This window comes from Rhinopithecus roxellana, chromosome 1, assembly GCF_007565055.1.
Source record: "Rhinopithecus roxellana isolate Shanxi Qingling chromosome 1, ASM756505v1, whole genome shotgun sequence".
Classification (NCBI taxonomy): Eukaryota; Metazoa; Chordata; class Mammalia; order Primates; family Cercopithecidae; genus Rhinopithecus; species Rhinopithecus roxellana.
In genome coordinates this window covers 171,703,985-171,724,565 of record NC_044549.1, presented here as the reverse complement: position 1 = coordinate 171,724,565, position 20,581 = coordinate 171,703,985, and the positions used below count along the sequence as shown (strand labels likewise).

The window sequence follows — 20,581 nt, the reverse complement described above, 5'->3', positions numbered from 1 at the left end:
AGATGGCCACAGTTGAGCAGGCAGTGGGAATATTATGCCAACAAAGACGTCCCCTTTACATGCCAGTAAGTAGCCAGCCTTTTGCAAGAGAGCACATACCTTTGCCCCCTGTTATAGGACTCCACCACACTCAGGAGCTGGAAGGATGGAAACCCATCTTTAGTGTTCAGTCTCCCATATTTTGGTAACATTCCAAAACATCAATTTGCTGTTAATTAAAGGCTGTTTGAATCCTAGGAAACTGTTAAAATATGCCAGCATTCTTCTAATCTGAGAGGCAAGCAACAGACTGTAAAAACCTGCTGGTGAGAATCCAACAAGCATTAGGAAAACAAAATGCAATGGGATATTTTTCTGTCTAACAGTAAAGAATTCTAGGAGACATGCTTGTGCCACTTGCCTGCCATCTCAATTTTAAAAACAAAGTAGAGTGAGTCTCCTCGTATAAATTGCCTTTACAAATTTCACAACAAACTCTCTGGCCAACTGCACACAGGACATCATCTTGCCCTCAATCAGTTACCTGAGCACAAAATTAACATTCTGAAAATGATTCCCCAATGATAAATCCAACCCTATGGGGCCACAGAGGATCTGCTAACAAGCTGGATGACTTAGTACCTATAACAGAAGCCATCAGCACAGGATTTAATTAACCATACACAAGAACCATCAGCTCTCCTGCTCCCAGGTATAAAATCAGCTGGAGCCAAATTAAGAAAAACCGTATTTTCCCCCACTCTTACCTTCTTTCTTGAAATAATAATAGCACGGCCAACAATAGCGAAGTCAATAACTGAAGTCTATAACCAGTAAACTAATTTGCAAAGTAGTACAAGGCACTAAATAAAGGGCAGATGTCAAAACAAATAGAGATAACAACGAAATATAACAAGTCTACATTCACCAGAGCACACTATAAATTTAGTTTATTGTCCACTTGGTAGTGTATTGAGTGTGAGTGTGTAACCATTTTTAGAGAGGGCATCCATAAAACTTTGGTGATAGACCTGTCATGCGTTTAGTGTTGTTAAAAGTTTCTCTTTTAATAAAAAGTTTAAAACCCAAAATAACTTTTTAGATGGTGCATCTTTAAAAAACTCAGAAGTAAGGGCGAATGTGGTGGCTCATGCCTGTAATCCCAGCACTTTGGGAGGTCAAGGCAGATGGATCACTTGAGGTCAGGAGTTTGAGACCAGCCTGGCTAACATGGAGAAACTCTGTCCTTACTAAAAATACAAACATTAGCCAAACGTGGGATGCACACCTGTAATCCCAGCTACTTGGGAGGCTGAGGCAGAAGAATCACTTGAACCCAGGAGGCAGAGGTTGCAGTGAGCCAAGATCACACCACTGTACTTCAGCCTGGGCAACAGAGCAAGACTCTGTTTCAAAAACAAAAAGTCAGAAGTAAAGTAAGCTTTGGTTGAAATCAGTGATGTGGTGAAATTTAAGAAGTAATTTTAAATTACTTTTATTTTTGTTGTTGTTGTTTTTGAGACAGGATCTCACTCTATTGCCCAGGCTGGAGTGCTGTGGCACCATTATGGCTCACTGCAGCCTCAACCTCCTGGGCTTAGCTGATCCTCTCATCTCAGCCTCCCGAGTAGCTGGGACTACAGGCGCATGCCACCATGCCCACCTAGTTTTTGTATTTTTAGTAGAGATGGGTTTTTGCCATGTGTGCCAGGCTGGTCTCAAACTCCTGAGCTCAAGCAGTCCACCCACCATGGCCTCCCAAAGTGCTGGGATTACAGGTGTGAGCCACCATGCCCAGCCCTAAATTACTTTCATTTGTGTCACACATCATTCTTTGCAAAGGATATTCATATACATTCACTTGGTTTGATTCTAAGATTTCAGAAATTAGGTAAAGGTTAACAACATAACATCATGTAGAGAAAAAAAATATGTTGATAAACTCTTTAGTTGTTTATCTTGCTTCCGCAGAAAATTCCATGCTTATAATAACAAGGATGCAATTTAGCAAGAAAATATTCTACAATTGTTTCATTTTAAGTCCTCCTCAGGTTTAGGGTATCCAAAGAAGTGAAGGAATAGCTCGAGCTGATTTTTTATCTAGCACAATGAGAGACATAAATAATAAAAATATGTCCATTCAATTATCAGGTAAATTTAATTTCCCATTCTCTCTTTTAGGATATCTATTTCATTTATACTTGTATAAACAGTTCAAGGTCCTCTCTCAGTGTTGCAACTAGTTTCCTTCCTAGAGGATTAAAAAATACCATCAAAGAAGAGTCACAAAAACCTTATACAGTTCAAAAAATATTTAAGCTCATCTCTTCTCACCTGTTAGAAGGGAGCAATGTATAAGATTGTAGGAAAGCAGAAGACATGTGGCTACATAGTTTTAGACTATTTGCTATGCAAATACAGGTGTAGGGGATGCTGTGGGTCTGATTCCCAGAGCCCCCTTCAGCACCAAGGCACTCCCTAGCCCAAGAACTTCTTTACAAATTGCTGTGGGCCAAAGGGAGCTGCCTCACCTAAGATGACCCTCCTAAGTGGAAGGTTTGATAGCCTCAAGCAATGACTGATTCATGTAGGAGTTTACTGGCTTTGCCCGCTTGCCTCAAAGCAGGAAAACTCTGACGCTCTATTTTACCTCCAAAGTTGCTAATGGCATCTAGGGTAGGCTGAGGCCTCTGCTGTGACTACATCACGGTCCAGCTCCTTCCTCTTCCCAATCCTGTATCCCTCACTTCTCACAAATGATGTTTCCGTGAGCACTCCCCAGTAAAGTCTCAGAGCTCACTTTCGGAATAACTTGATCTGTGACACCAGGATACAGCAATTCAGGTGTTTAAGTAAAATATAAAATTGCTTTATTCTAAAATAGATGCTTGCCTCCAAACCTATAGCACTGATATTGAGGCACGAAATTGAAGCTACCTCTTCAAAATTATCTGTGAGTAACATTTCTGCTTTTGAAATCTGGATTAGTCCTAAAATATTTTACTTGTACCAATCTGTACTTGCTCAGCAACAAGAATACTATTTGCAAAGAGTGCAAAATCAAAACTGGCAAATATAATATGTTTCATCTGTAAAGCAAACTAAAATATTCTCTTTGAGAAAATAGCTATTTCATTTCCCCATATTTAAATAGAAATGATTGCATTTAAGATATGAATACACATTTATTATTTTACTTATCATAAAATTACCTTGATAACTATAAACATGAAAATATATAATAAATTTGTAGACATTTCTATAGGTGAGGAAGTTTTGTTGTTAATGTTTACCAACAATGTCACACTTCTGGAAATATTAATATTCTTAATTTGAGGCAGGTCTTTTAAAACCTCCATGGAGTAGGGTCAGAAAAATATATAAACTCTGTCTATATCTAGTACCACATGTTTCATAGCCTATGCTATTTTATTACACAGTTTTAACAAATTAGTCTGATTTCAGAGAAGTTACTATCTCTCCATACCAAAATTTGTTATATGACATTAAAGTCAACAAATGACAAAAACATTTATTAGTACAAGAATAGTAATAATTAATGCTGAATAAGGTATTGAATAATTAAGGTAAATTAAGTGATCATTAATGTTCACAAAATTCTTCTCCCTCCTTTTTTGATGTTTTTGTTAGTATATGTTTAGAATTTAAGTTGCAAATAGTGAACTATAGAATAAACATAATAAATATTGCTTTGGTCAATTTATAAGAACTGCGTATTCACAAAAGGACTAACTTGTGAATTTGAAAAAGAGAAAAACAAACAGAGTAACTAATTCCTAAGTATTTGTTAATAGAGACTGAGAAAGTAAGATACATTCATTTCAGAAGTTTGCATTTTTGAAAAGCAAATTAATATGTAAATGTAGACATGTTTGTTTTGATAATTCATACAGATAAATAGGAACTCTAAACCAGTGGTTGTCAGTTGAAACTTATTGTATTAGATAATATATATAAAGTGCCCTAACACAGTTGCTGACCCATTGGTGCTCACCACATGAGAAATACATTTTTTAACGAACCAAAGAACTTCCAAAGCAGCTCCTGAGGCTTTCTGAAAGCGGTCAATCAAGGTAATTTTAAAGTTACCTTCATTTTTTTCTCTTTACTTATCTTGACTACCTCAGAAGAATGATCACAATAAGAGATTACTTTGTACATTAATATATTGAAGTACTCCATGAGAGTGAGGTGGTGTTCTTTCCATAATACAACTCTTTTAACCTTGAACTTCTGCACTCGATCCATTCAGTGTTCGTCAGTCGTAGATATCCTGCCTGACAACTTCATCTTAACCTTAACCTTCATCTACTATTTAATCTTTCATTTCCCCAGGTGACAAAACTGAAGTTCAAAATGATCAGGGATTGCCACTGTTAAATATTCATGCCAGTGGAGAATTTTGTGCATCATTAAAATATGTATATATTTATAAAAACAGCAGAAACATCCAATTTCCTGATAGGATAATTTCTATAGTATCTTTAGTGTCTTTTCCCTTCATCATCAACTTATCTGTATTGAAATATATATACTTATTTATAGTAAAATATATATGCACTTATTTATATTGAAATATATTCTTACCTATATTGAAATTATGTGTATTTCAATAATAAGCTATGATTACATTACTAAACTCCAAACATTCACATATAGCAGGAAATCATATAGAGCATTTTGTATAATATTAGATCCTAAGTATTTAATAAGCAACTAATTTGATATACATGGATAATTATTCAAATCCGTTTTCAAATATTTCAGTTAGAATTTGCTATGTCCATGGGGCAAGAGAGGGACTCACTATAGGAATTCAGGGGTCTATGTGATAGTGGGCATAAAAACTTTAGATCTGATCCTACTAATAAGAAGTAGAAAAAAAATAATGGTGTAAAGGCTGAGAAATAAAATGAAATCCTAAGGCCCCCCCCACTGACTGAACGAACCTGCTTTGGCCAAGGAGAACCCAAAGAAACCATAAAAACTGAGTTATCAGCCATGAAGGGATTAGAAATCAGACACACCTACTTACACCCCCTCCCTCACTAACAGCCATTAGCCTTTCTTCCCTATGGGCTAACCAGAAACTAGCCCTTTCAACCAAACAACTGATGCTGCTCCCTTTTACAGTTTCCACAAAACAATGGACCAGCATTCCTTCTGGGTAAGAGACCACTGATGGCAGAGTGCTTCTGGCCAGTCTAGGGAGAATACGCAGTGAAGGTTTTTGTGTCCTCTGCTACGCTATTTGACATCAGAGGGCTCCAGACTTCAGCCTTGGATCATGCTAACATCTCCATTTTTTGAACATAGGTCCCATGGAGAGGCACAGAGCTCAGTTGTGCATGTACATCTTCTACTTTCATAAATATTCATGACTCCTTATATAGCTTATTATACATGTATTTGGCCACCGCTTTCAGCATAAATTCCTGTTCCCTTCGTCCCTTCCTTGAAGTGTCTGTTTCTGGCTTCCGCCTGGAGGCTACGCTTCCCAGCCTGTCAGAATAGCCAGCCTGCAGGCTGCAAACATTTATGAAAAATAAAGCTCACCTTTTCAAATTTAAGAATATCATCATTCTTCAGTTAAAAAAGCAAAACTTGATTCGGCCAAAATGTTGACTATGGAGTGCTGTAATTAATGGAATTGGCCAGCCAGGGTAGGAGTAAAGCTAGAGAATATAGATAATTTAATACATCTATTCATTAATTGGCATGGATTAGCCTTCTATCCTCTTAATTCCTTTAAAACACACAATTCTGCCAGGTATCTCTTATAATATCCAATTTATAAAATCAAAAGTCAAGCTTCTAGGAAGCAAAATATCTTACCAGAAAGAAACTGAGCAACCCTAATGATTTTTAATGCACAATACAAATAGCTTTTGAACTAAAACAACAATATGATAAAAACAAAAGAAAATAACAATTAAAAAAAACACCTTACAGAATCATTTTGTCAAATTAGTTCCCAGACATAATTTGATAAAGCCAGCAATTTTTATTAAAGGAAGGTTTTTATAAGGAAGGGAGGGAGGGAGGGAGGCAGGGAAGGAGGGAGGAAGGATTACATTCCTTGTAAAGGAATATTCAGTATTTATCCCTGATTTTTATCCCCAGCATGGGAACAGGCTGGCACTGCCTTATATGTGAAGAAGAATCCAGAAAGATATGAATATCATATCAAATATATTTCAAAACCCGTCAAATTTACATTCTTTAACATCTACTGGCCAAATTTGATAAATAAATATGTGTTTGCCACATTCCCTTGCATGTCTGCCGCTCAAATATTCAAGGTTGTCGGTTGCGGATAACAATGGGCAATTCCCCGTTGGGATTTTTTACTCTTTGTCTAGGCAAATTGTGTGCTTACCATGTTTCCTTAAACCTCAGTCATCCAAGCTCCATCCAATTCCCATCTCTGTTCGCAACAGAATGATATAACTAAAACCATATTTTGACATAATATTTACGTTTAGTATGATTTGGTAACCATTTTTCTTTCGTTGTGTTTTTCTTTTGTCTTTTTTTTTCTTTTGTTCCCCCCACCCCCCTCTTCTGTTTAGGATTGTTGATTCACCGACTAGGTTTCAGAAAGTTGATCCAGCACTTGCTACCTTAGGATAAATCTCCTCATTGACCTAAAGTGAACTGGCCTTAGCAGGTCAACTCAAATGTTGAAACAAGGTCTGATCCCATAAGGGCAAGTTGTCAGCCCTAATCCACACAGGATGGTGACTGCTGTCTCATACATCCTGCTTTTGACCACAGAGAGGAATGAGGTGAGAATGGGAGTATGAGTCAGCGCAATTGGACCTCCATTCTGGAAATACTGATTCAAAAACATTTGCCCATGTCAATGGTCAGTGACTCGATCTTTTCTCATGAAAGAAATCACATGGAAGTGATCTGGGTTTTCCCCTTGTCCAAATTATTTATTCATTTTCAGTTGTGGTATTTAAATATTCCAGTAAGTCACCTCAACACACTTGGAAGGAAGCTAGGAAAGAAGCACTAATAGTATTTTATCTGTCACTGTCATTAAATGCCATGACCAAAATCAAAACACTGATATCATCCAGTTGCCAATATCCTGAATCAAGGTCTCCACTAGAAGAAAAACGAGATCTCTCACTTACTTAACTAACTTGGATGACAATTTCTGATGCCTGGAACATAATAGAGAAAAATTATGTTAGGAGTGTCAGGCAAGGAGTTTTAAATATTTAACCCCAAATATGCCTCTGTACTGCAGCCCCTTTGTCAGGTAGATAGTGAATAATTCAGGACAGGTGCCTGCTTTATAGGAAATCAAAAGATTTTGCCTGGAAAATTCCTCTCAAGTTTACCGCTAGTGATATAGAATATGAAATCACAAAATTTCCCTCAAGAGGAATTCCTTAAAATTTAATTTCACACCATCAGTTATAACTAATAAGAGAGGTATCATGCTGGGATGTCCAATATGGTGGCCATTAGCCAGCCACATGTGACTAGTTTACATTTAAATTAATTAAAATTAGTAAAAATAAAAAAAATGCAGTTCTCAGTCACACTAGCCGCATTTCAAATGTTTGATAGCCACATGGGGCTAGAGGCTTCTGTATTGCATATTGCAGATACAAAACACTTCCATTCTCACAGAAGGTGCTATTGGACATTACAGCTCCAGTGCAAAGCAATGTTCTCAAGCAGCAAATCATTTACAGATAAGATGCTTGATACAGTCTGTTTCAAAATGAATTGCTGATGGGAGAGCAACTCTTGCTTTCTCCTGGGTCCTTCGACTTTTTAGATTGAGGAGAAGAGTTTTCTCAAAACTGAATGTGTCACTGTCAGAAGCCAAACACTGTTGTGACCATGCCAGAAAGGAATCATCGTCCATTTCTAGAGATGACCATGGCAGTCTATGACTCTTCATGTGTGAGCAATGATGACAATATTCAAAGAACAACCTAAATTTTAAAAAAGTAAATGATTAAATAAATACTAATGAATAATGTGTGCTTTTGATAAAAATGATACCACATCTTTGAACCAAGCATGAATAAAGGAGCCAGTCCTAGGGCAAATGAGTGTTTATTAGTATCTGATAACCCTTGGAAGTACAATCACAAAGTTTTCATTTCTGCTAACAAATTGTGTCAAAATCTAGTCTCATTAATGGTCAAGTGTTTAAACTGAGCTAATGTAGGCAGGTAAACCTGCCTTGCTATATCTGTCTCTGGGAAATTTCACTCATGATATCTAGGCTTTGGTCATCTCACACTTTAAAAAGAAAAAATGATGCTAAAGTCTTGTTACATGGTCTTGTTTATTCATGATCTGACCTCTTAACTGTGACTTGCCTGCATGAACTTCTCTGTGCCAATGGGGCTGGGCAAAAGGGAGAGACTGTTTAGAAAAGGAAAGAATGGTCAACATTGTCTCAGGCTGCAGAAGGATCAAGTAAGATGGTAATGTCTGATAGATTTAATGTCATGGAGATTTTTGGTGACCTTTATGAGTCATTTAAGGGCAGTCATTTATGTGGGTCACATTAAAGAGAAGCCACTTTTGAGGAGGGTGAGGAATGAGTGAGGGTATCATAATGGAGACCAGTGGAGACAATTATCCTGAAAACTTTGGGAAGGAAAGGTAGAGTGGGACACTATACGTATGGGTAAATAAGTCTTATAGGCATAGACAGGAACTGATTCAATCCAGAATATCTAATAAAACTCACTTTTGGAATGTCACATTTCAACTAGCAATTTAGACCCCAAAATGTGAATCATAAAATGTAAATTATAACCCCTGAAAGCATAGAAAGCAATGTAATTTGGGTTATCTAAGTTACTTTGCACCCAACTTGCTCTTGAAACCTACATTGAAGTATGGCAAAGAAAACCAATCATCTATTCCTGGTGCAGGATGCAGCTCAAGCACGAGTTTCTCTATTCGGCATTTCCTGGACATCTCTGGAGAAAGATCACTCCCGGGTGCCCTGCTCCGGCCTGCACAGGCTTCCTTCTAGCCAACATTACTAAACTTACTTGACTCTGTGTCTGCCTCCCTATATGAGGAAGCTGTTTGTTAAGAAGAATATCTGTTCCATTCTTTCTTGACTTCTATATGTTAGGAGGTTCCTGGTATCTATTAAGTGACTTGTGTATTGTTTTAGAAATGGATGGATGGATGGATGGATGGATGAAAAAATGGGTGAGCAAACAAATGAATAAATGAAGTTGAATCATCACAGCCTGATGAGATATTGTACCCCTTTTTTATTGTGTCCAAATTAACAATGGTGTACATTTACAAACCAGCAGCTTCTCTGAAGAACTAGAAAAGGGAATAAAACTATGAGAGTTTATTGGAGTACACTGCTAAAAGGCAAGAAACATTTTATCAAAGATTTTTAGTGCAATTAAGCTCCCATTATTGTTTTCTTCAGAAAAATAAATGGCCCAAACACACTAAGTCCTAGGCATTTTATTTTATTAACATCTTTTCCTCTATATAAGTTTCTTAAACATGGATTTCATTTTTAGGTATAAATTTATGCTATCTCGTAAACAACTCCCCTTGATTCCAGTGGCATAAAAGCAATATTATTTCTACTTCCACACACTGGGTACTGTACTGGGTCCTCTCTGTAGGATAGCTCCTTTGATCATTTAATAGTCTAGTGAATAAAGAAATGGAACAATAGTAAGGTTAAAACAATTGCTCAAGTTCAGGCAGTTTGTAAGTGGTAGAGCCAGGATTTGTCAACAAACATTCTGCTTCCAGAGTATAAGTTCTAATATCTATATTTTATTCAGAGATTGCTACTTTTTTTGATAAAAGGTGGTAGAGAAAAACTGTATAAACAAAAAGCCAGTTTTGATTAAACTTTACCAAAGCAAATCAAATCAGTATATACTAAGAGGCAATCATTTGTAAGGCAAAGGATTATTCAAGAAGCAATGTCATAAGCACCTTGCCTCCACAAGTTTATAATGTTTATAATCCAGTATATTGTAGATTATCCATATGTTGAGTCTACCAGATAATCATGTGTTTTTCCATAGGTATTAGATTTGTATTCTTTTTGTATCAACTCATTATTTGTTCAGTTGTCCTTTTATTTTGCCTGCATAGTTTAGAAGAACAAAATAGAAACTAAGTTTGCATTCAACGTAACATTCTAATTAATGATGATAGCTCTCTAAAAGCATTCACTTGATTGTGAATGTTTTTACTCAATGTTCCATTGTGATTTTTTCCACATTTTAATCTAATTTTATTTCATAAAGACCATGACACAAATTCCCTAGGAAATCTAACTGTTGTTGTCATGTCACTGTCACCATCATCAAATTAAATAAAATTTATTAAGAACAGTGAATACCACACTGTCACTGTTTTAAGGGCCTATATTTAGCACATGTCTAGCATTTGCAGTATCCATTAGCTTCCAGGGTTTAGGAACTGTGAGTTCTTGGATTCCATTGCTTTAGTGAACATTCTTACAAACTCTATAATACCAAAAAGATATTCTGATTTCAATTTCCTCAAGAACATTCCCTGTGGAGCTGACTTGAGCTCTGTTTAGTCTCGGCCTCAATGTGATTGTTTCTTCTGGCAGGTTGTGCTTAAAACAAACCTAACTTTATATTTTCTTTTAATTCTGAAACATTTAGTCTTTGGAGAAGATGTAAAATCAGTTCCTAATGGAATTGTAGTAATTGTGAAATCCCAAAGAGGATTTACTTTAAATGGAAGAGAAATAAAATGCTTATTAAATGATTGCAAGCAAGAAGATCCACACAACCATATTTTATTTTTATAAGGAGTCCTGCCCCTTTGAGCGTATATTATGGTCTAGGTTCTTTGCTAGATAACTTTACATGCGTTATTTGTATAAACAATGAATATATCCCTATTTTTATTTTACAGGTGAAGAAAAGGAGATTTAGCAAGATCATCTTTACTCAAGATAAACCACTCACTAAATGGTAGAGCTAGGTAGAATTCGAAACCAGATAGGGCTGGTTTCAAAGCCCATATCTATTGGTTTTGTTTTTTGTTTGTTTGTTTTTTACTGTATTATACCTCTCTCCTTTTCAAATATCTACCAAGTCCTGATTTCCACCAAATTTAAAGAACAATTGATGGGAGCAGAAATTGCCTCCAAGGAAAGGACCTACATTTTCACATTTAAATGGCCAGGAGACAGCAGATACAGGATTTACAAATCCAGAAAAAAAGATAAACTGCTTATAACCCCAGGTAGAAGAAAGTCCTCATATCAGGGTTAAGGAGCTATCACCAGTGCAACACATAACGAAAGGGACATCTATATTATGATAAAAGAAAAGACTTCATAAAATAGTGCAGTTAAACAGAAGGATTAAAGCTAAACTAACATGAAAAGGAGGCAAATAATCAGTGGGACTTATCATCCTGGGGACCATGTCAGTGGAGATAATAAGCATTAAAGGCTAAATCTGAGGCTTTTGGGAGGGTCCCTGGGCCATGAGAATCCCAGCACTGACCAGAAGTACAAGATCAGAGGCCAAGGTTAATGAGAAAACACAGGTTTTTCTGGTTGACATCATCATGTTCTTACCCTCTTGTGAATTGCAGCCTAAATATACAAATCTGGAACTTGGCATGAGGCACATACGCATCTTGACTTGTACAACGAATTCCCATCCATTTTACTCAACTCAGGCTGAGCCAGAATTAACTAACTAATGCAGAATGCCACAGAAATTGCATCCGGTTTTTCTTTGGCTGCAAATTTACTAGAAGCTCATGCTCTTACTATTCCTTAGAATTTGGGAGTCTAGAAAAGCACAGGCCTAAATAAATTTCTAAGAGAAAAATTTAATTTAACAATTAGAGTAAAATAGTCTGGCAATGAAATCGTATTCTGCTGGTATATGGTGGATCATAGAGACTGAATTATTTAAAGCAGTCCCAATTTCAAATAATAATAACCAGTAAAATAATAATAATAACCACTCTAAATTTCGAGTAGTTTATATATACATAAGCTGTTAATTTTCATAGCAATTCTGTTAGCCCTTAATAATTTAAGTTTTTAGTTGTGGAAACGGGAATCTATGAAATTAAGTACTCTGTAGCAGCTAATTCAACCTATTCATACATAGGTTGATTGATTTTAGTACTCGCTCTTTGTAAAAATTATATTATCTCTATTGTCCCCATAAGCCAAGTATAAGAATCCATTATAGCACTCCCCTTCCAGTACTCAGGGTATATATTATTCATCAATTACATTTCCAGTTGGCCTCAGAACATTCCTTAACACAACATACCAGTATCTAATCCAGTTAATCACAGTTTGCTATCCCCGACACAAATGCCCAACATTAGGGCATCTGAAACTCTATTCTTATTGGTTATCAAGCAGGCTAAAAGATGCACAGAAATCCTCTGTAAGTTTTGGAAGACAGATAGTAGAATAATGCTGACAGTTTCCTTATACCTTTGGCAAAGTGTCCAGCCATCTTTTGGTTAGAATCCAGTGAGAGGACTAAGAAAGGCATCTAACCTTAGATTTGTCTGTCAAAGCTTGCCCAGGTTATGAAGATAACTGGAGACCTACATTTGTACCTCAATAAATGGGAGACTTTCATTCCTGGACATTCTGCAACAGTCAGTGGCCACCTGGTAAATCTACTTGAGATTCACTCATGATTCCAATGTGACTGAATGCCTTGAGAATATACAGCTCCCTCATAGCTCTTCTTCTTTATTCATATGTCTTAGACAGGAGAAGTTTGTGGAGTGACCTAATCACTGTAAACCCAAACGTTTTGTAGAAAACACAACAACAAATAACCCTAAAAGGAAACTGGAGACGCGGCTTTGATCACAGCCTCAGAGAATTGGAGTTAGTCCCTTCAAATTCATGGGCCTGTTTGACTTAAATTGTAAAGATTATTTTGTGCTTTTGAAAGGACATTAATCCCAAAGGAAGAACAAACGGAATGAGTCAAATTGCTTTGAGCAGGAATGCCTGCTGAGAGAGGAGAGAAATTCTGTAAGAAGCACGGCTTCTGAAATTGGCCCTGCATTTTCCTGAATGATTCTGATCTGTACCGCATAGAGTTTTCAAAAGTCATTATGCCTTCCAAGTGCTAAATATTTGCTTCCCAAGTTGTCAATGTCCTTACGACCTTTTCTTGCCTATTTATGCAATTTAATGTCCTCCTTAGAAGTGAAGATAAGAAAACTACTTTTTAAAAATTTTGTAAATTTATGTTGTTCTTCAACTGCTCTCTGCCCTTCAAGGTTCAGCTGAACCTTGCCACCCACCCCCCAACCCCATCCACTTAGCATGATAGTCAGTTTTCCCTTTTGCAAACTTCTACAGAGTATTCTAAGTGCTTAAGAGCACAGGCTTTGTCATCAGAAACCTGCATCCAAATTTCAGTGTTTTCATGTCCAAAGGAAATTAACAGTTATTTTGGTTCTCCTTCTATAAAATAAGAATAACAGCTAAATTCCAGGATTTCTGTAAGGCTTACAGGGAGAAATATTTAATAGAGCAAATACTAAATTATAGTAACTATTCTTAATGTCTTTTTTACTCATTATTATTTTATCAAAATGATATGAAATGGAATATATTTTATTAAATTTATTAGCATTATAGCTTAAATCATTAATCGATATATCTCTTATGGTACTTACATTTTGTTTGCTAGTAATTTGATTCTGAGTTAAGCTTTTGAAGGGGAGTATCCATGGCTGGATCGTCTAAATTTTTTTCCATGGTGTCTAAGAAAGAGTTTTGAAAATTATAGGCACCCGAGTACTTTTCAGTGAATGAATAAATAAGACATTGTTGCATTGAAAGCTAATCCAGAGAGAAGACATGAAAATGGCAAACTATATTTAATGTCATTAATACTATTAGGTATCTGTTTTCAATGTGCTCATTGTGAGGTGGTAGGCATAGGAAACAACATAAAAAGAGAGAGAAATGACACAAAGGAGGGGATGGAAGGAAGGAGGTTTAGAGGGAGGGAGACTAGCAGGGAGGGATAATAACAATTTGGAGAAATAATCATATCCAAGTGACTTACTTGACCTCGATAGAACTGTTAGTGAGGCAGCCTGTGAGTAGCACTAAAAATACCCCCAAGTCATCCTATATGGAAATACCCACTCTTAAATAATCTCCTGGTAACCCATAGAAGTATGTCTTTAAAATTGGAAAGTGATCAACTGAGAGTGTGGCATTATCTGACAAAATATTGTATGAGAGAGACTAGCTCAGTGCCTAATACATAGTAGGTATTCAAAATATGATAGCTGACTTGGAATCTGGGACATAAATATTTAATATTATTTATGATCAGTGGAAAAATAGAGTCACACTAATTCACTTCCTCCCTTTTCAGCTTGTTCTCAGTTTGTTACCTGTTCTGTCACCTCTTCTCTCTTGGCTGCTCTCATCTTTCATTCCTCTCAGATTTACTTCTTGGCTCACTCATTCTTTCTCACAAACATTCATCCAATATTTATTGGTTACCCACTCTCTTGAATACACTGGGAAAATTTCAATAAAAGTAAATGTGATATTAAGCCCTTTAAAGCAAGGTAAAGCAATAGTGAGAGAATAAGCAAAACTTTTTTTTTTTTTTTTAGTTCTTTTTCTTGCTGGCTTCTCCTTCGGAATAATCATTTTCTCTTATTTAATAAAATAAAATTATCTTCCCTAACCATCAACTAAAAACAAGTGCAATTTTCTAATATTATCACATAGTAATAAAAAGACATAGATAGACCACAATTTGTTCTTTCCTGCATATTTTCAGAGTTTGCAACCCACTTCTTTTAGCAAATAGCCACATGTGATGTTTAACTAATAATATCAAATATGATGACTGATGCTTTATCAAAAGTTAATATGTTCTACTAATCACATGGACTAGACTCATGGCCATTCAATTTTATAAGTGGCTTCCACATTTATTTGCTATGCTTACACCAGCTACTCCAGCCAGTTTTAGATGGCTTATTGGGACTAGGAAAATCTTGATAATAACTGTTTATGGCAGTCTTGCCTGTAGCTTAAGAATTCCATTAGTCTAGCCGAAATTTTAGTTGTTTTTTTTTTTTTTTTTCAAATATTAAATCTTAAGTGCTACACAGTTCAGCTTAGAAATATCCTTTCTTCTCTACCCTTGTAGGCAAGCCCATAGTCAGACAGTCCCTTACATCGCCATATTCCACACACAGCCTTTCAATGGCTGCTGTCACAAGGCAGGGAGATGCTTTGGATTTTATTTCTGTATATTTAAAATGTTGTCTTCCATTGAATTGCCCTTAGCTACATTTTCATTTAGCTAGTCTGGGCTGGGTCTCAACTGACTGGTAAATTCCAATTACAGATCTGAGTGTAACAGAATTGTTTCAAGGAACTCAGACTCTCCTATCACATTTCACAGTATTATACTGTTGAAAGACATCTTAAGTCCTTCCCTTATAACGTAAGAATATGGTAAGGTAAACCTTCCGACAAAAAAAATTATTTTTATTTTATATAAGTCATAGATTCAGAAATCCTATGTGAATATATTCCATCAGTAAAAAACAAAAACAAAACCCTACATTTTTGGCACATGGGAAGCAAATTTGATTGGCATGAAACAAATTATGTTATTCATTATGTTTCTGGAAAGGTAAAGGCTGTACAATTGGTAAATTAAAAGTGATTATTTCAGTAATGAGATATTTCAGACAAGCAGGCTTTAATCTGCCAAAGGAAATGGCAAGGCATACCTCAAGGGGAGAGCTTAGAAAAGCTGGCTGACCCTCAAATAAATCTGTTTTACCAAAAGCACAAATATACATCACAGTTAAAGTGGGTAGAAGGGAAATCAAAGGAAACAGAACAATAAAGCTGCGTATATTTGGAACACAAACACACACACACACACATTTTCTAAAAGAATCCAGACTAAGACTGATAAAAGAAACACACACAAAAAAAGGAAATAAAACAACCAACCAAAAAAATCACATGTATTTTTGGTGCTACAGATTAGAAAATATCAAGACTGTAAATCAAACTTAATGTGATGAAATGAGGGAAAGAGAAGGCAGAGATTTCATTGATTGGTTAATTTACTGATCCATTGGCCAGGTATTGAAAACATGGAAAGAAATGGGAAAACGAATGTAAAATGAAAGTTGGGTACCCGGAGTATGTTTAATGAACTGGTCAGCCAATGAAAAATACCAGATGATAGTGAAAACCATCATGACAAATGTTTAATATCACTGAGGCCAGATTCAGAAAGTGAGAACCAACCACAGTTGACCAATTTTAAAAAGAGTAATGTAAAGGATGTAAGCCACATTCGATGGATTACAAGTAAAGATATGGTTGGAAGATGCATCATTACGTAGAAATCTAACAAAATAAAAAAGAGCTGAATCTTGGACAATTGGCAGGTTGGTTTGTTTTTAGTTTACCTTTGTCCTTTTAAGTTAGACGCTAGAAAGACTAAGTATGTTGAAAATCTAATAATTTATGAAAGAGGTACACAACCTGGAAAATAGCCAAAGCAGAGAAACAGACATGATTAAAGGATAGGCAAATAAGAATAAGGGAAAAGCTAAAGGTATTGGCAACGTTTTTGTAAAGAGACTCAGGGTGACTTAATTGCCTTCGAATATTTAAAAACTAACATAGAAAGAATGGTGAACAGATATTCTTCGTTTCCACTTAAGACAGAAAAAGCCATCAGAGGACTGAAAGGATAGTGGCAGTCATGTCTGGAAGAAAGGACACATTTTCAGTTCCTTTAATAGACATGAAAGTCAAGGGTTAATCTTTTTTAGGGAAATGAGCCTCTAAATCTCATATTGCAATTTTGTGGGATTCACATGGAAACTGTACAAAATTAGAGCAAGTTAGAGCTGGATGAAACCTTAGCAATCAAGTAATCTACTTCCTGAGCAGGAGAAGACAAACTTTTTTTTTTTTTTGGAAAGGGCCAGATAATTAATATTTAGAGTTTTGTGAGCTATCAGTTCTATAGTGCAACTGCTAAGTCTGCCATTGTATTGTGAAAGCAGCCATAGACAGTATGTAAACAAATGGACCTACTTATGTTCCAGTAAGATTTTACTTTCTAAGATAGTCATCAGCTAGATTTAGTTCTCTGGCACCAGCTGTTGTTAGCTGACCCTGGTCCAGAGAGCACCGGCTCTCAAACTTTAGTGAGCATCAGAAATACCTAGAGGGCTTATTAAGACACAGACTTCTGATGTCTTCCTACCCCTACTTCGAGTTTTGATTTCTGAGTGGGAGCTGCTGATTTGCATTACTTACTAATTCCTAGGTAATGCCGATGCTATTGGTACAGGATCCACAAATTGAAAACACTGAGGCCAGAGAACAGAAATGATGAACCTAAAGTCCAGGTAAAGATGTGTGTCTCTACACATATTTAGCAAAATTCTATGACAACCCTCAAGATTTCCTGCTTCCTGCTGCACACACCCTACATCATCTCTAGGACTATTAATTTTGTGGATATTACTTTGGTGATTAGGTTATGCTACCTCATACAGTTGACTTCAAAAAAAAGAGATTCATCTGTAATCCCAGCACTTTGGAAGACCGAGGTGGGTGGATCACGAGGTCAGGAGATCAAGACCATCCTGGCTAACACGGTGAAACTCCATCTCTACTAAAAATACAAAAAATTAGCCGGTCGCAGTGGTGCACACCTGTAGTCCCAGCTACTCGGGAGGCTGAGGGAAGAGAACTGCTTGAACCTGGGAGGCGGAGGTTGCAGTGAGCCAATATAGTGCCACTGCACTCCAGCCTCGGTGAGAGAGTGAGACTCTGTCTCAATAAAAAGAGAAGCAATTGTTCAGGTGGGCGTGAACTAAGCACATGAACCATTCAAAGGCAAAGAACATTCTCCAGCTGGTTGCAGAAGCAACAGAAGGATTCAATGTGCCCTTACTGGCCTGAAGATGGAGGCCACATGCAAAGGAATACAGGTGGCCTCTAGGTGGTAAGAGTAGCCCCAGGCTGCCAGCAAGGAAAGCGAGACCTTCATTCTACAACCACAGGAATTAAATTCTGCTAACAAGAACGAATTTGAGAAACAGATTTTTAACCCAGAGTCTCCTGATGAGAACTCAGTCCAGCCAACATCTTCATTTCAGCACTATAATACCCTGAACAGAGAACATAGCCACATCTGTGCTGGACTTCTGACCTACAGAACTATAAGCTAATACATGTGTGATGTTTTAAGGCACCAAGTGTCTGATAATTAATTATGCAGAAATAGAACTCTGACACTGTGAGTGTGGTGTATGTCCCACTTTAGACCTAAAGCTGCCTAGTTGAACTGGTTACATATCCAATGCCAAACATCACCATCTCCTCTAACAACTTTCAGGCACGCTCTCTTTACTCTTGGCTCCTTTAGTTTATAAAGCGCCATGTTTAGGAATTGTCTCTCTTTAACTGAAAATACTTTCCCACTGCTGACTCTCTTCTGGTTAGAGGCTCTGGGAAATGAAGATAATAAATATCTCGTATGTTTGACAAACTTCACCACACTAAAACCATAAATGGTTAACTGTTCTTTCTTTCTTTCCAAGTAGCTTTACATTCTTTAGCATCAACTGTGACCCAAACCAGACCATTTCAATAACGGAACCCTTTAAAAAATCTTTAATAAGCCCAAATTCATAAAAAGTTCAAAAAATACCCTCAATAGTTAAGTATTATAAAGTCACATTAATTTTAAAGCATTACATTTTCTGACATTTAAAAAGTCTCTGACATGGCATATCCATAGTTTGATTTTTCTAACGTTCTCATAAAGGTCATGTTTATGGTATAATAAGCACACATTTGCAAGGGTTATTAATCAGAGCAAAGCTGGGTGGCAAACAGATTTCCAAAGAATTTTCCATTTTTATTCTGAACATATTAGCTAGTTAAGAATGTCACATTTTTAAGAGCCTACTTGGAAAAAAATTAACGATTAATTTTGTTCAAAGTGATGTCTTCATCTTAAGTGAAACTGGAGTGCTTCTCAGGAAAATAAATGACAGGGATACATTTTGCTTGTTCAGCAAACTTGTATGGCAATTTGGAAAATTCTAATTTTTAAGCTAATGCTTTAGAGCAGTTAGCAAGGAAACCAATGGGCTCCATAAGCTTCATTAAGAATCCAGTGGGTATTGGCAAAAGCGTTTCTAACTTGCATGTGATGAAAGGAATATACGTTTTTAACGCTAAGAAAAAAATACGGCAAAATCCTGGCCCATACAGGTGTTATGGCCTATTATTTCAAACAATTTCCTTTCTATTTTGTCTCAGCAAGAGAGAAATAGATTCCTTCTCATTGAATGTAAAAAAGTAGATTTACTTTAATATTCAAGAAATGCAAGAGGAGTGTTCCTGAAGATTTTATGGCTACTGGCTATTTGGAAACATTACTTGCCTTGGTGATAAGAATTCAACCTACGCTTGAAACATAAGCACACTTTCAAAATGTTAAGCTTAACAAAGAGAAACAAACACAATATGGTACAGCCTAAGAGTTCATAAAAGACAACAGAAGTGGCAGACTTGTAAGCATTTGATATTCAAATCTCTACATCTCTCTTTGTTTTTTCCCTGTGAGTTTCTGAAGCTTTGTCTGTGATTAACTTTACATATCAAACAGACAAGCAGACTTGTTGGAGTCCTGCTCCAACAAGAGGAAGTATTAGCGCCAAAGAGCTGCTTCACCTGATGGATGTTGAAACCAAATGGTCTAGCCAAATCTCAAGGACTCTGAATAGCATGGCTCATAAAAAGACAAAGTACAAACCCATTAGAAAATAATGAAATTAGTTATTGGCATTACCTAATTATCCCAGAATTCTGAAAAATCTTTGTATGGAGCAATACGTCTGCCTGTCTTAATTTAGAAAATGAAGTGCTAGAGGTACAAATGATTAGCTACCCTGAGGTTTTGGCCGAGAAACACAGTAAAGTAATAAGCCAAGCATGAAAGTGAGGCAGGTGAATTCTCCCAGGCAGTAATTCCTCAACTGAGACAATCGGAGCAGGGAGAATGGGTGAACCGGGAAAGGAGAAAGGGAACGACGGTGGAAACTGAGGGGCAGACAGCTTTGGTGGACACAGATGTCCAGCCTGGCTTCCCCAAAATATGAGAGACAAAGGCAAATGGAAACAGTCTAGGCTTTCATGTGACCTACATAAAAATGATTAAAGATAAACAATAGAGAAAAAAGAAATTGTAGCACAATGGAAATTTAAAAGTAACCTTTTCTAATGTCAGATTACTTGTTAGTTGTAGATATTTTAGGAAAGCGTACAAGTGTGTACTCAAATCGTCATCTTTCATTTCTAAATCTCTTCACTGGTATAACACCAAATTATTATTGTGTTTGGGTTTTTGGGTTGCTATAATTATTTTTGGCAAGTGCAGATTACACGTAGGTATACAAAGATATAAATATTGTACTTTGTTCCCTAGCCATGGAATTGTAAAAAAATAACCATTTGTAGTTGCTATGA

The 20,581-nt window shown here is 36.5% G+C and overlaps 1 protein-coding gene across 2 annotated transcripts in view; it reads right to left on the bottom strand.

Annotated features, from left to right (window-relative positions):
- ZNF385D (zinc finger protein 385D) overlaps nt 1-20,581 on the bottom strand; it is a 360,213-nt gene that overhangs the window by 269,164 nt on the left and 70,468 nt on the right. The window lies entirely within an intron of this gene.